The 17,062-nt window shown below is 43.6% G+C and overlaps 1 pseudogene; it reads left to right on the top strand.

Moving 5' to 3' along the window:
* Nucleotides 1-8,989: 8,989 nt before the first annotated feature.
* LOC135879680 (uncharacterized) lies at nt 8,990-16,849 on the top strand (annotated as a pseudogene).
* The last annotated feature ends 213 nt before the right edge of the window (nt 16,850-17,062 follow it).

The raw sequence follows: 17,062 nt of genomic DNA on the forward strand, positions 1-17,062 counted from the left end.
CTTCATAAGACCGTGGAGAAATCTCATGAGTCACTCCTGCCCTTCGTGCCCAGCAAGTAGCATCATGAATCCACACACAGCATCCATGAGCTTCAAAGGCTCTAAAACACTGAACCCATAACACATATTTATTTTTTTTGCACTTATGTAGCTTATACATATCTAACTCACTATGGCCATTAGGGATTACTACTAAATTAGGGAGCCTTGTTCTCAGCTTCCTGCCAAACAGTATTTCTGCTGAAGACAGTCCATGGTTCATTGGTGCTGCTCTATAATTCAATATAGCTAACTATGGATCTGTACCTGGGTCAGTGGCCTTTTTCAAAAGTTGCTTAACAGTTTTCACACCATTTTCTAGAAGCTCGTTGGATTGAGGATAACTGGGAATTGAAGTTACATGCTTAAACCCATACTCTCTAGCAATTTTTTAAAAATTCATATCCATCAACCTGCAGATCATTATCAGACATGATAACTTAAGGGATTCCATGCACATTATAACATGTTTTGATGTGGTATTTTCTAATAAAACCACCTCTGGATAATGAGGTTAATACCTCAAAATCAAAACATAGTCTTTACCGGCATATGTAAATAAATCCTCACCAAATTCAGACCATGGTCTTAACGATTCATTGTTTATCAACATAGGCTCTTTTTTTTTGTTTAGGTTGGTATTTTTGATATGTTTCTTGCATTTTAACAGTTTTCTCTAACTCATTGTTCATTTGTGGCCAATGCAGTATCTCTCTGGCTCTGTGTTTACATTTCTCCATGCCCAAGAATCCTTCATGTATTCTTGTGAGCAAGTCAGCTTGTAACATCTGAGGCACTTCTATTCTCTTTCCTCTCAACAATATGCCATCTATAACAGAGGGTTCTGCTTTGAACCGGAAATATGGATGTGGTATGTAATATCCTGGCCACCCTGTGGTAATAGCCTTTATTACCCTCTGTAAAGTCTCATGATCTGTAGCCTCAGCAAATTCATTCCTCTTCCTTTCTGAGACAGGACAATTCTTTTCTAGCAGATTGACACATAGTGTTCCTGACTCCACCTCAGTTTCTACTACAGTTTTATCAAATGCTGTGGACAATGAGTCCACTACCACTTACTCTTTTCCTAGTTTATAAACTATTATTAAATCATACAACTGGATTGAAAAAACTGTCGTGTTCTGGGTGGAGTGTCAGCTAGCTCCTTTTTCGCAATTGTGTCAGAGGCTTATGGGCTATTTCTGCAACAATTGGTCTTCCATAAATGAACACGTGGATTTTTTTACAGCCATGCACCAGAGCTAAAGCTTCCTTTTCAATTTGGGATAGTGGCATTCTGTTTTTCTAAGAACCTTGGATGCATATACCACTGGTCTCCAATGGTCATATTTTTGTAGCAATGTTGTACCTTTGCCTTCTTTAGAGGCAGCAGTGGACAATTTGGCTGTCTCCTGCTCTCAAAATACTTTAGGACAGGAGCTAATTCTTTGTCCAGGTTAGCATCCTATATCCATTGACTATTCTTTTGCATGAGTGCACAAGGTTGTTGGGATTGTCCAGCTAAATTCGGTATAAATATCCCCCCAAAATTAACCATTCCTATGAACCTCGGTACCCCTCCTTAACTTCTGGGTGTGGCATATTTGTTATGGCTTTTGATCTGCTAGGATCAATACATACCTCTTGTGCAGTTAACCTTTCTCCTAAATTGGTAATTTCTCTTAGCATGAATTTACATTTTTGTTTAATTAGCTTTAGGCCTACTGCTCTAGCCCTGTCCAATGCTGCCTTTTACCTGTAATTATGTTCCTCTACTGTGGTGCCCCAGATAAGAATATCTATATACACATTTGTGTCCTCAATTCCCTCAATTATTTACGGCACATTGTCTTCTGGAGTAGATTTTAGATCAAATGGTAATATGAGAAAGCAGTATCTTCCACACGGTATAATAAAAGTACATAATTTGGAGCTCCTTTCATTTAAGGGAATCTGCCAGAATCCAGATGATGCATCTCATGTAGTAAAATACTTTGGACCCCAAAAATGTCTTCCATGGAAGATAATTGAAAGTGTTTCCTTTTGATATATTTGTTAAGCTCTTTAGGATCTAGGCATAATCTCAGTGTTCCTTCATTTTTTCTACTATTATTAATGAGGGCACTCATTCTGTAGGCTCTTCTACTCTTCTAATAATGTCTTTTGTTACAAAATGATCCAGTTCTTCTTTGAGGTTTTTTCTTATTCATACAGAAATATTTCTAGGGTCATGTATGATAGGCTAATTTGGCTGTAAATTCAATTTTATGTTCAGTTGCTAATTTTCCTATGCCCTCAAAAGCATCCTGATACTGTTCCTCTATGCCTGTGTCCCTTATCTCCTCTACCATGTGCCTTCTTTGGATCAGCCCAAGGGGTTGGCATGTTTTTAAACCTAATATAGATGCTTTATTCCCTTTAACGATCACAAAGTTTATCAATTCTATTTGACCTTTTACCTTCACTTCTAGTAAACACATACCTCTAGTACAAATGAGTTCTCCATTATAAGCTTTCAGCTTAACCTGTTTGCTTACCATGTTCCCTTTTTTTTGGCTTTAACTTGTTAACACTAACATCTGAAACAACATTTACCTATCCCATTAGTCTCTAGGGAAATTGTCCATTCAGTTGTTCCTTTCTCTTCAGATACAGCTCCTAGACAGAACGCTGCTTCTGTGTTGCTGTCTGTGCTCTCTTCCTGGATTACTGTATTAGCATACATGCTTTGCTTCCTCTTCTGCAGTTGTTTAATCCTGGTTGCAGACTTTGGCAAAATGATTGTATTTCTTATAAATATTGCAGCACTTACCAAAGTTGGACATCGCTGAGGTCTGTGTTTGTGTCCATATCTTGTGCAACCTTGAAGCTGTCCCTTGCGCTTTGCTTTTTCCATTCTTCTCTCTGGTTTTTGTTCTGTACTGACATACTCCTTGCCAGTTTTCTTTTCTCTCATCATTCTATCCAGACTGGCAGTGTCCTGGTTTTCTTCCATTACTTTTATTCTGTTCAGAGTGATTTCTGCTGCCTGAAACAGTCTTACTGCTTTATCCAAAGTGAGATCCATATCTTCCAATAGTCTTTTTTGTAGCTTTGGGTCTCTGATTCCAATTACAATTTGATCCCATATAATGGAGTCTGTTAACTGTTCACAGTTGACTGGCTCATTAGCTTCAGCTCTGTTTGGTATTTTTAAAGGACTCTCATTCCTTTTGTTCTCTAAGGTGAAACTTATACCTTTCAAATGTTTCACTCTTTTCAGATAGTCAATACTCTTCAAATTTTTGCAAAACTGTGTCATACCTTGCTCCCTCTGCCTGACTTAGCTGTATGCTATTAAAGACATCCACTGCCTCAAGTCCTGAAATGTTTAATAGGATTGCTATTTTCTGATGGTCTTCTTTCTCACCACAGTTGGCTGCTTGCATCTACAACACTCTTTCTGAATCTTTTCCAGGAGTCTGCTGCATTACTTGAGAGTTTCAACTCCTTGGGGGCTTTCAGTTGCTCCATTTCCAAAATGACTCGTTTACTCCTCACAGAGTCCTCCTTTTTCTGTCCTAACTTCTATCACACTCCAGTACTATGAATTGTCTTATGGATTCATAAGAAGGAGGCACAGTCTGAACTCTTGGAAGTTAGGCTTTATTAGAACCAAAACAGAGTTATGTAAGACAAAGCAGAGTCATGTGCTCCTAGCTGTGTATCTGGTGAAGCTGCCACTAGACTGCTCCCAACAGTTCTTAAAGCTCCACTCTTAAAGGCACAGTACATACTCCTAACTTCAAGTCAGTCAAACAAATACCAGCAGAGACTTGAGAACTGCAATGGGAAGAAAGAGGGGTCCTTCATCAGCAGCCATTTGCCATGCTCCATGTACACTCTGTGGTTTTATTTAGTTAGCTGGAGAGATGTTTTGTTTCATTTCTGATAAAGTAATTGTGTTACCAGGCTTCACAAATTGCCATGTAATTGCTTAGTGAGGAAGAAATGCTCTGAAGGCTGACCAGGGTCGTAGTTTAAGTTTTTAGAAGATGTAAGTGCAAATAGTTTTCTACCTAAGATCTCAAGCTAACCATTTATTTTGGGAGGGGCCCCTAGCTCTAACTTAAGCAACTGTTGTTGACCAGACTGCTTTTACCTTCATTTTTTCCATATTGTGGTGGGTTGGGTTGAACTGTAACTGCTGCCTTTCATTTAGAATAAATGTAAAGAAGCCATTATAACCAGGTAACTGAAACAATAGCAATAGCACCCAAAACACAAGCCCTTGGAAAAGCTCAAGTAGAAGCTGAACCATATGGCCCAAGGGGCTAGGGCTTTCGCTAGTGGAATTGTTTTTGTGGCAAGAGAGAAGGGGCAGAGAGACACAGAAGCAGCCAGGCCCAGAAAGCCAAGATGACAGCAGCACAAGCATTGATAATATGGCCCTGAGAGAGAAATCTTTTTGGGCGCAAAGTGCTGGCTGGAAACGCAGGTTTAGAACTGTGAGCAAAGAAACTATCTCCTGCTGTTTGATCCTTATTGTATTCAGAGGAGCAGGGACTTTATTATAATCTTTGTATATAGATAAGATTGTGTGAGGTCCCTGGAACAGATGTTTTATAAATAGATTCATATTGTTTGTATTTAGTAATAATTTGAATATTTGTTTATTATTGTATATATCTTGTTACTGGTGATATAAATTATATAACGAGAGAAATGGGAGCTGCCCTTTACGGCTAGGTTGAGGGTTCAGTGAGTGAGTTACTGCACTAGCTAGATTGTGCAGAGCGTGTGCTGCTACTGCAAGAGGAGGCTGGCCTGTGGCTGTGCACTGAAGAGGTCTCTGTCTGCAAGAAGCTCCTAAAGCAAAAAGTTAGAATGCCCAGAATAAACCATGTTCTCTTTGAAAAACTGTATCTTGTCATTAAGAGTGTAACAATTGCATCAAAGAAAATATCTGGTTCCATCATCAATTTCTCCTCCTAGTGGAGGCAAATTTAGCTATCTGCTTGGGTCAAAAAGAGGGACCCCAATATAATCAAAACCTTAATTATGACCTCACACTTCCTCCACAAAAACCTAAATACTGTACACTTACCTGTGCACGTGTCAACATTGAATACTGCTAGTGCTGCTAAGTTTGTAATATAGGTTTTGTGTTATACTATGCAGAAGATTAATGTGTCATGCATAAAGAGACTTCCTAATCTGTTGGAGGCAAAAGGAAATTCCTTGTGAAGATGCAGATTCAATCACTGTCAGGGTAAATGTGCTGTGCAGGCATTAGGGTACAGTTAAGAGGGGTTCATAATTTGGAATTTCTTTGTTTTTAAGGGTTCGAGTTGAGGTCTGAAAGTCACATTTAACTAATACATGTTTTGTTTCTGGAATTATAAGATAAAAACTAAGTAGACTCTCTAACTGACCAGTGTCCTGTACATAAGTATTAAGGTCAGTCACTGATAGAAGTGAGTGTAGAACTCTGAAGTTTCTGGCTTCCAGTTTTGTGTTCTCAATCTAGTAAGGAGCCCATTCATCCTCTGCAAGGGATGGATACACACACTTTTCCAATGTAAACAGGCTTTTATTTCAAATAGATGTGCGAGTGTGGGGAGTTTTTAGCACAATTAGCTTTTTGATGATTCAAGATTTTTCTCCAGTTTTTTGAGCAGCACCAGCTATTTCTGTCTGTGAAATCAGAACACTGTTCCAAAATAATTAGCAAGTAATCTATCAAGTGTTCATATACCAAACAAAGTCTAGAACGTAAAAGCTATTTTCCAATCTGTTTTCTGGACATCATGAATGAGGGTGTCCTTTTTAGGTGGTGGGACTGCATATTTCTCCCCTCCAAGGCAAGTCTGCATGAAGCTTTCATTCCCCATGTGGTAAATTAGCTTTACATTGTGTAGTCCTTCCTAGTGGTACTTCTCTGAAGTAGCACAATTACAGCCCAGTGAAATTAATTGAGACTGCATGAATGTTACTCTGTAGGCTACAGTAATGGAGAACAGATAATTCCATAGTATGTGTAGAAAAGGAGGGAGAGATTTCAGCATAGTTGGTTCTTTGCTGAGTTTGGGTTAGTCAGGAAAGCATTCGTGCAGTATAAGCATAGCTCAGTTTCAATTTCCAAAACCAAAGTAGAATGCCAACAGATGCCGTATTTAAGTGCAAATGTGAACACCAATTAGCACAAAGAAAATGCAAGAATTAAAGGCAGATGCACCCATTTTTCTCAGAAATCACTGTCAGATAGTACATAATTAAATACCCATAAAATGTTATTTTTCCTGATTGTTAAATCAGTGTTCAAGCAGAGGAGAAAATGGTTTACTATTTCTTATTACAGGCTTCCTTGCTACTAGGGTGTCACTAATGACATCACTTTATACCACCAGGACTTCCAGCAAGCAGAAGGCTCATGAATTAATCAAAGGATTTAATTTGCAATAGAACTGCCAGTGAATACATAATGAAAGCTTACCAACATGTGAACTTTCAGAACATGGTACTAAACAAACTTGTCATGCTCTTTTTAATGATTCACAGTGTTAATAATACTATACTATAGACCAAAGAGCTAGCTGTCGTCGGATGCTACCGGTGTGGTGCTCTGCTCTATTCAATGTTGATATCAGTCGGCTGCCTGTGTGTATTCCCTCTGTGTGCTGCCCCAGCTCTGCACAGATAGCTGACACAGCAGACCCCCTAGAGAACCCCCAATGACCACAGACTCCGATAAGGTACAGAGGCACCCGGACAGGTTTATTGTAGAAGAGAAACACAGTCTCTAGCTCCCCGGATTAGATATCTACGGTTCTGCTAGTACATATGTGCTCCCTGGCAATGGACCAGCTCAGTCAGTGGCGGGACTTTCCACTGCCCCCTAGGCCAGACAAAGATGTCCACTCAGGGATGCGTTCTTATACACAGGTACAAACCGGTTACGCATCATTGAACGTACTGAGGTACACCCCCTCTATGCATTAGGGTGTTGCCTTTCTCATGGTGCAGGACAAATAAGTATCCATCAAACTGTCTATTCATCGTATTGTCCTTTCATATTGTCTATTCATCATATTGTCTATCCATCGTATTGTCCTTTTATACTGTCTTTAGGCTGGGTCTGCCTGTTCCTTGTTATCTGTGTGGGGTGTGTTTGTATCAGGCTGTTCTGGTGCCATCCTGGCATACGTTCATTTTATTAGTGCTTTCATGTGTATATGTGCTTTTTAGCAGCCTTCCTCTTGCCAACTTCTGTAAGCAGGGCCTGCCTCTGGCTCACAGCCTAACTTTGCTTTATGTTAGCAATGTCTTGACCATTACTTCAGTTCAGGCCTCAGGCTTCATACCGGGCCTCTGATACCAAGGGTTTATGTCTCAGGGCCTCATCTTACTACACTAGGGAAAACAGTTGTCTGGAGCTGGTGCCTGGCTGGGTTTTGTGTGACTTTTTCATTTTGTTGCTATGCTTTTCTCTTCTCTTTTACAAAAAAGGTAGTTTGAAACTAAGTAACTACATTATTCCCCCATTTTGTTAACCAAAACAAAAGCTTACTGCCAATGAAAGGAATGTGTGTATCTACAAAACAAGAATGTGCAAAAGCACCCATCTTGAAGTCACCACCATCTGTGGAAGAAATCAGAATTGTTTAGCGATTTGCCTCTAGACCCTCTACTACTAACAGCTGATAGAGATTCCACTCTCATGTAGGCTCAGGTGCAAAGTGTCATGCTTTTGCACCAGATATGGACTGGGTACAGAACTTGCTTATACACACCAGATGTGTTCATCATAAGATCCTTTAATGCTCAACCAGCTGAGGTTTATTTAAATAAGGTATGTTACACATAGTGCCACCAGTGGCTGAACAGTATAATACCATTTGGCATTCTTTTACAGAAGGAACTTGTGCCTTTGGAGCAGGAAAATTTGAGGTTTTTCCCACTGTTGCTATGGAGTTCCAGGTCGCCATGCTGTGTTGCCATGGAGTTCCAGGTAGCCATGCTGTGTAGAACAGTGACAACTTTGAAGTTGTTTCTATCATTCATTTAGTTATGTCCTTAATGGCACACAGTGAAATATTACAGTGTATTTGTGTACTCAAACTGAGACAGCAAGACATGATCCTGCACCATGTAACTCAGTATACACTTAACAAAATAACACTTTTAAACAATTCATTTTATATAGGATCGGTGAGGGGACAATTTTTTATGGAGTCAAGTTCTAGTCTTCTGTTACATATGTGTATATATGTGAACATATCCCTTTAAAACCATAAGCCTTTTGTTTTAAAATGTAATTAATTTTAAGCATTCCATGAATATGAAATCTAGACATACAAAATTAAAAACTAATATTCAATATTGGAAATTGACATGTGAATACAAAAATAAGACATTTATTCCAGGCAGTGCTACCTTGAGCATTTGCTGTCTCCTACCCTGCAGATTGCACCCAGAAATGAACACCCACATATACATTATTATTTCATAAAATGTAAAAAAGAGCCATATTTCTAGCTTTCCACATGTACTGTGCCCCTTGCTCCCACAGTTTGTAAATCAACAGAAAGACTGGAACAAATGCATTTCTTTAAATCATAAAAACTGACAAAGCTAATAACAAGATAACTATTGTACCAGGTGAACATATATCCACCTTCAGAACTGATCAAGTGATTAAAGTGAAGGAAGGAAGGAAGACCTTTAAAATAAAAAAAACTGCTTTACCATATCAACAGCATGCTCCTCTTTCATCTTGTTTTCAGACAAGCTTCTTATTCAGTAGGAACCGTGTATCATATTTTAAAGTTGATCCTTGTTTCTATGTAATGCCTGGTTGATCTGTGTGCCTACATCTGCAATTGTACTATATATGTCTGGGTACTTCCTGATTGATCCACTCATCCATCCACATCTAAAACTGCTCTCAAATACACAATTGTTGCAATACATGTATATTGGCTTTGCACTCACCCGCTTACCCAAAGTCACTTATTATTTTGAACAGGTGAGTAACATGGCACTACTTTTATCCCATCAACATCAAACAGTAGCAGTATCTGTGTTGGTAAATTTTCCTAACAATTTGCATGTCTGATTTATATCATCTATATCTGGGTCTGCTTCCCATATTGTACCAGTTGTATTCAAGAATAATATAGGGCCAAAATCCAATTTTCTATTCTTATGTCTTGCTGTGATAAAACCCATATTTTAGTGGTGATTTTGCCAGATTAAGGACTGATTAAGGGCTTCAGTAATTGCCTCAATTTCATTATACCTATTTGGAAAGAACTGAAGTAGAGAGAAAGAGAAGTGGAATCTATCAATCTACCACACAGGATTGTCCCTACTAATGCATTATTAGCAAGTAAAATACTGTTTTCCTTGCATGTAGAAAAGCTCTGTTAATATGAACATTGGCTTATTTCTTGAGTTTGCATAATTTTCATTAAATTACAATTAAAGTATACATTAGCAGCAGGGGCATGTGTGTGTCACAGGGTGCCCTTGGGTCCTTTAAAACTTGGAGCTATAGTTGTAAGTCATATACCTGTACCTACTCATGTAGAGTCATCAGAGGGGAGAAGCACAGTGCACAGGGTTGCTCACCCTTGTGTCCCCCACTGTGTGCTCCAGGGGGTAAAAACTGCCATTTCCCCTTTCTCTTTTGATTTTCTCAAGCAGAAAATGGTGGTGGTCTCCACCTGCTTGTATCTCCTGGTCCTCCAAAGCTTAATGTTAAGCTCCTACCCCATGAGCCATCCCTGCTGCCTCAGGCACACACCATCTGAACCAGCTTAATGACATTCAGCTGGTCTGCCTACAAACTGCACCTCAGGAACAGCTGTACATGCCTGTGCTCCATACTGCCCATTTTCTTGCCCTCAGGTCCCACCCTCATACCAAGTGGGGGGACCAGTTGCAAATTCCTGAGGCAAAGCTCCCCTGTGGGCCAGCCTGCCTTTGACCTTGGTTTCACAGCCTGCCAGGGGTATGGATTGATAACTCCTTCATGGAGCAGTGAACATGGGTGTGCTTTTAGTACAGTTCACTGCGTCCTCCGACACCTGCCCTTTTTGTGTGAGAAGAGGACCGCAGCACACCAGCTTTGCAGTTCTTTTTCTGCCTCCTCTACAGTCTTTTATTAATGTTTTTGCTGCACTTTACCCCTCACCTTTTTATTTATGGCCATCCTGTTCCAGCCCCACATAGTCCAGAGATCTCCTCCTGCACATGAGTAGGAACAGGTATATAACTAGCCAAAACTGCCATTTCTCAGTCTAGAAAGACATACTTGGAGGAGGAGCAGGGGGAGGAGGCAGGTTTTATGTGATTTTGAGGCCTATTTTCTTGCCATTTTTAGATCACACATCCAGGCAGAGTTCTTCCAGACACTGCCTGATGACACTCGATGTTTTTTCTGAGCAATGGGTGCTGTCTGGGATTCTTTGCTCAATGTCCCTTTCCAGATCCATTATTTTAAGAGATAGCTCGGTGGTTTGAACATTGGCCTACTAAACCCAGGGTTGTGAGTTCAATCCTTGAGGGGGCCATTTAGGGATCTGGGGCAAAAATCTGACTGGGGATTGGTCCTGCTTTGAGCCGGGGGTTGGACTAGATGACCTCCTGAGGTCCCTTCCAACCCTGATATTCTATGATTCTATAAAACTTTGACCCCATTCCTGTTTGGTTTTTTTTGCTGTTTCAAGACATCCAGTTGACCTCCATATTTTTTAAAATCCTCTCCTCGGTTGGGGGGAGATCTTAGTTGTTTTCATGGGCAGAGCCCCTGAGGAGAATCAAATACACCCAGTGCAGTTTTTACAGTCCTTGGGTCCTTTTAAACTTGGAGCTGTAATTGCAGGTCACACCTCTGTTCCTATTTACATGGAGGCGGGGGGCATCCTTGGAGCAGAAGGAAACAGAGCAACACGCCCTAAAGGGAGGAGATAGCCCCTGAGGTGCTGTCTCCATCTTGGTTAGTCCTTGTCCTGTCGTCCCTGCCAGTGGATTTCATTGCTCCCACTGCTATCATGACTTAGGAGACAGCCATAAGCACAAAGATTGCACCAAAGTAAGGTGGTAATGGAGCTGGAGAGGCAATTGGCCACTGACCATGAGAATCCATCCCTCTGCAAAGAGCTGCTGGAGAGGCAAGACGAGCTCTGGGTCTTTGATGACACTGGACCCAGGGTGTATTTGTTTGCTCATATATTCAGGACCTTCAGGAGACAGACTCTGCTCCCACTTCTGTGCCCTGGAGAAGAGGATGAGTGCCAAAAAAAACCCCATTAAAACACAGCACTTGCCTCCTGGCACAAGATGTCACCGCTTTATAGATCCAGAGATGATCGGAGCAAGGGTGGGGGCTTTTTTCACCAACCTTTTATCTTTGACTCTGACTGATGTCAATGCTCACAGAGTCCTGTGTACATGTAAATAGTTAGAGCCGTTAGGCAGCTATGGTGTTTTTATAAGATAACTACACTGCAGTTAATGTATCTAAATTCTCTCACACGCTGTTCCTAACAAATGGTTGTTACTAACAGAGTCCTGAGTGGGATTTTCCACCACCTACAAACAAATGAATAACTCTTTCCCTTCTAACTACTTTGAATATGATGTGATTGATTTGTCTCCTCTTAGTACAATGCTAAATTTTCACAGCCCAGTATAGATTGTTTACAACATATTCCCATTTAATGAGTAGTCATTGTCTTCCTCATTTGATATCAACAATATCGTCTCCACAACATGCCAGAAATCCATAGACTGGGAAACAAAAGATACAAGAGTGGTCCAAAAATTCTTTCAAGTGACAGCTCTCCCACCAAGCATCCAGCCAACCACAAAACATCCTTTTATGTCTCAGCACCTCTATATGCTGTAGACCACCATTTCTCAAATGCGGCCACCGTGGCCGCATGTGGCCACCAGGGGTTCCCCTGCAGCCACGGCAGCCTCCTGGGCAGTGGTGGGGGGGTAATCATCAGCCCCTCCCAACCCTCCCTATTGCTCCTGGATGCGCTGCACTGCTTCTCTGGAGAGACAGGTGGGACACACAACACAGAAGGACCAAGGTGAGTTCTCTACTGGGGGCAGGGGGACTTTGGGTTTGTTCAGCCCTGGGGTGGTTGAGCAGCAGGGCCTTAGGAGCCTGGCTGCAGACCAGGGCTCAAGCCCTGGGGCTTTGGGTGCCAACACAGAGCTCTGTCCAAGGGATTTCCAGCGCTGACCCCAACCTCTGGCCATGCAACCTCAGCCTTTGGCCATTGGGCTTCAGGCTCCAGCCCCTGATCGTGTGATGGCGGCAGTGGGGGTCTCCAATCCCTGGCTGTGGCCACGCAGTGCGCCAACACCCGGCCATGCACTCGGACCCCTAGCCCCGGCCAAGCAGCAGCAGGTGTAAATTCCCAACCCCAGCGGCAGCCGCCGACACCAGATTGCACACTCCGACACACCACATTGGCTGCTGGCCCCGGGTGCCAACTCTGGGCTCTGGCGGGCGACAACTCTGGCCAGGTGCAGTTCTCCGGTGCCGGCTGCAGGCTCCAGTCCAGTGGGTACTGGCCCTGTGCACCGACCCTTAGTCCTGGTCACAGGACAGCAGGCTCTGGTGGGTCTGGCCCTAGACGCCAACCTCCGGCCCCGGTCATGCAACAGCAGGCGCAGACGCCATGTGCCAGCCCCGGCTGCTGACCCCCAGCCACGTGGCAGTGGGCACCAATCCTCAGCCCTGCCCATGCAGCAGTGGGCGCTGACCCTGGGCGCTGATCTCTGGCCACCAGCCCCAGTGCAGATCTCCGGTGCTGGCTGCGTGCTCTAGCGGGTGCGGACTCTGGGCACCGACCTTTGGCCCCAGTCATGTGACAGCCGGCGCAGACCCCAAGCGCTGACCCCAGGTGCTGACCCCCGGCTGCATGGCAGCGGGCGCCGACCTTGGAATCCTGCAGGTGCTGGCCCAGGGAGCCGACCATCAGCCCCAACCATGTGGCGGTGACACCCCGCATCCATCGTCCCTGGTGCCTCACCCCCCACCCCTCCATCCAGGTCTCAATTTGCCATGACTTGCTGTGAAAAGTGATATTTAAAAAGATACAAATACCACTTTCCAGGCTCCCCACCCACCGCCCCATCACCCATGGGCCCTGCTGCCTCCCCCACATTGTCCCAAGCTCCCTTCCATGGCCTCGCACCCCAGGCCTGCCCCACTCCTTGCCTCTTGTCCATGGCGCTCCCCCCACCACAGCACTATGGGCGGTTGTCCATATCGCCTGCCCATAAGGCCTTGTTCGGTACTGGTTAAATCCACACCGCCCTGCTCCATCAAATATAGAAGTCAAACTACTCCTATGCACCAGAGCACCCCAACAATCACTGAGATGTAAAGTTTTAAAGTTGCCTTGTAAACGCCATAAATCATAATGCAGATTTGTTCTCTTCTAAATGTTACTAATGTACAGGCAGAGCTGTATTACGTAGATGTGGTTTCCTTTCAAATCACAAAACATATACACACTGTGTTTACATCTCCCACTACTGTAGCTCTGTAAGCAGCTATTGGTCAACCTCATTGGTAGGCTGAGATTGTTTGTGGCAAAAGGCAAAAGAGATAAAGACACGAATGGATATCAGAAAGTATTTCAAAAAAACAGTGCCAGATAGTGCCCCTGTATGTGATACAGAGATGGTCGCACAGGAGCCATGTCCGGCTAAGAAAAGCAGAACATGGAAGTAAGGAAAATGAACATTTCAAGACCAGTGGGAAATGCAGTTTCTTGTGTTTCTGAAGCCGTCTGATTCCATTTCTGAGCAGGTTGCAGTGTGCGCTGTTTGTAAGAGAGCTTTCAGAGTAGCAGCCGTGTTAGTCTGTAGCCGCAAAAAGAACAGGAGTACTTGTGGCACCTTAGAGACTAACAAATTTATTTGAGCATAAGCTTTCGTGGGCTACAGCCCACTTCATCGGATGCATAGAATGGAACATATAGTGAGGAGATATATATACACATACAGAGAACAAGAAAAGGTGGGAGTTGTCTTACCAACTCTGAGAGGCCAATTAAGTAAGAGAAAAAAACTTTTGAAGTGATAATCAAGATAGCCCAGTACAGACAGTTTGATAAGAAGTGTGAGAATACTTACGTGGGGAGATAGATTCAATGTTTGTAATGGCTCAGCCATTCCCAGTCTCTATTCAAGCCTAAATTGATAGTGTCTAATTTGCATATTAATTCAAGTTCAGCAGTTTCTCGTTGGAGTCCTTTTTTTTAAGCTTTTCTGTTGCAAAATTGCCACCTTTAGGTCTGTTACTGAGTGGTCAGAGAGGCTGAAGTGTTCTCCTACTGGTTTTTTGATGTTATGATTCCTGATGTCAGATTTGTGTCCATTTATTCTTTATTCTATTCAGAGACTGTCCGGTTTGGCCAATGTACATTGCAATGCCCCTCTGCCAAGAAATTCATCAAATCAAAATGTATGCAATACCATGTCACTATAGCACTCATGCTGTGGTACTTGAAGAGAATTACCACAATGAGTTTCAGAGGTGCAAGCTGTTACATGATGCAAAAACCGAGTTTGAAAGACAACAGCGGTGGCTCAAAGGTTTTTTTGAATAAAGCGAATCAGATTTGAGTGGCTACTTTTAAAGTTGCACTACTTTTGGGGCAAGCAAGGAAACTATTCAGTGATGGAGAACTCCTGAAGAAAATTGTTCTGGCCGTAGAACCAGAAGGTAAGCTTTTCAGAGATATACAACTGAGCAATGACACATTACAGAGGACCACAAGAGATCTGGAAAATTTTCTACAAAATGAAATAACAGGAAAAGTCACAGCCAGGGCCGGCTCCAGGCACCAGCCGACTAAGCACGTGCTTGGGGCGGCACCTCGGAAGGGGCGGCCAATCTTGGGGTGGCGGGGGGCGCGCAGGGTTTTTTGTTTTTGTTTCAGTGGTGCAGCACGGGGGTGGCTGGGGCTGGCGCGGCGCTGGGGGCTCGGGGGGGCCGGGGGTTTCGGCGGCCCGGCCCGGCACTTGGGGGGGGTTCGGTGGCCCGGCGCGGCGCTGCGCTCGGGGGGGTGGGGGTTTCGGCAGCCCGGCCCGGCCCAGCGCTCGGGGAGGGCGGGGGTTTCGGTGGCCCAGCCCGGCACTCGGGGGGGGGGGTTCGGTGGCCCGGCACGGCGTGGCGCTTGGGGGGGCATAGGTTTCAGCATAGGTTTGACAGCTCGGGGGTGTGGAGGTTTCGGCGGCCTGGCATGCCGCTCGGGGGGGGGGGGGGAGGGCGGGGGGTTCGGCAGCCCGGCCCAGCGCGGCGCTGTGGGGGGGTGGAGGTTTTGGCGGCGCGGCGCTGGGGGGGCGGGGTTCTGCGGCACGATGCTCGGGGGGGGTGTTACGGTGGGGCGGCGCTCTTTTTTTTTGCCTGGGGCAGCAAAAAAGTTAGAGCCGGCCCTGGTCACAGCAAGCCCTTTCTACAGTCTGTGCTTGGATGAGAGTCTTGATGTCATGAGGAATCCCAAGGTAAATCATATGTGTTCACTTTTTGGACTGTGATTGCCATTGTTTTTCTGAAGGTGTTTTATGTCAGGTGAGCCTCAGAGATAGGCCTACTAGCAAATACATTTTTGAATGTGTTCAGGCGAGAATGCAGGAGTGTTATGTTAGCTTTGACAGTCTCTGTGGTTTGACAGCTGATGGGGCAGCAGCTATGCAAAGTGCACAAGTAGAAGTGCTGAACTACTTCCAAGAACAGTTAAACTTTTCTTGTTTCACTGTTTTACCCACCAAGAAGTACTTGCCAGCAAAGCTTCAATGAAAAGTATGGATGAGGTTGAATCCATAGTGAAAAAATGCATCAGTGCTGTCAACACCAGTGGTGTCAATAAAGGGAGATTTGCAACTCTGTGTGTAATGGGCTGTGAAACACACAAGGTGCTGCTGCATTAAAGCCCAGTCTGCTGGCTTAGTTTTAATGACAGTGTACAGAGGCTGTTTGAGCTCTGGGAAGAGCTCATTGAGGTTTTGAATAAAGTTTCACCGGAACTGTCCCAAAAGCTACAAAATCCGAAGTACATGGTTGCCTGTTCTTTTTTAAAGAGTTTTTACCACCGCTTGCTTCCTTGAACCTGGAGCTTCAGAAACCTCAGTTAACAATATTTGATAGCGTTGAAATAATTAATACATTTAGAATGACAGTCACTGACATCATCCATCACCTACAAGAGGAATGGGACTTTTCAGTTTTTTACCAGTTTCTCAGCTGTCAGGATGAGAATGAGCAGCAAAAAGTCAGCTTAGCTGTAACCGAATACCTGAGTATCCTCTCGGAGGATCTTGAAAATCGTTTCAGTGAGGGAAATTTTTTCCGTCAGTACATCTTTGTGACTGACCCATTCAACAATTCTGGTTCAGCCTTTTTGGCTGCAAACAAACTACCACCTTGCAAGGTAGATTAGCTTCCTTTGACTCTTTGGATTTAAGGAATCTCAAGTTCCTCATGCTGAAAATGTGCAATGATTCAAGAATGAAAACATACTTCAGTCAACCCAGTGTTACAATACAGGAGTTCTGGAGTAATGGGTACCTGTTTGAGGACACCTACAAGCCACTAGCTATAGTTGCTTTGCTTTTCTTGTCCCTGTTTTCTACTACTGTGCTGTGTGAGAGGGCATTCAGTGCACTTCATTTTATGAAAAACAAGTACCAAAACCACCTCACTGATGCTAGCCTCGAAGATTCTCTTCTAATTTCACAGGAGAGTTGATATCCTGCCGACTTTCCTTTCAAAGAGCTGCTGCATTTTTGCAAGTAATCTGATCCACACAATGGATGTGTATAACCCAGAACTTTTATTATCACACTGTATTTCTAACATACAATATAATAGGATTGTGTTTATTGTTAATATTATCATTATTACTGAGCTGGATTGATTTTTGTCTGTTTCTGAAATAAAAAATATGGACCTGTAGTGAGTCGGTGTGGCTCCCCTCCTGTCCTGAAGAGGGAGCCCCGGCGCAAACAC

This window comes from Emys orbicularis, chromosome 5 (assembly GCF_028017835.1).
Source record: "Emys orbicularis isolate rEmyOrb1 chromosome 5, rEmyOrb1.hap1, whole genome shotgun sequence".
Lineage (NCBI taxonomy): Eukaryota > Metazoa > Chordata > Testudines > Emydidae > Emys > Emys orbicularis.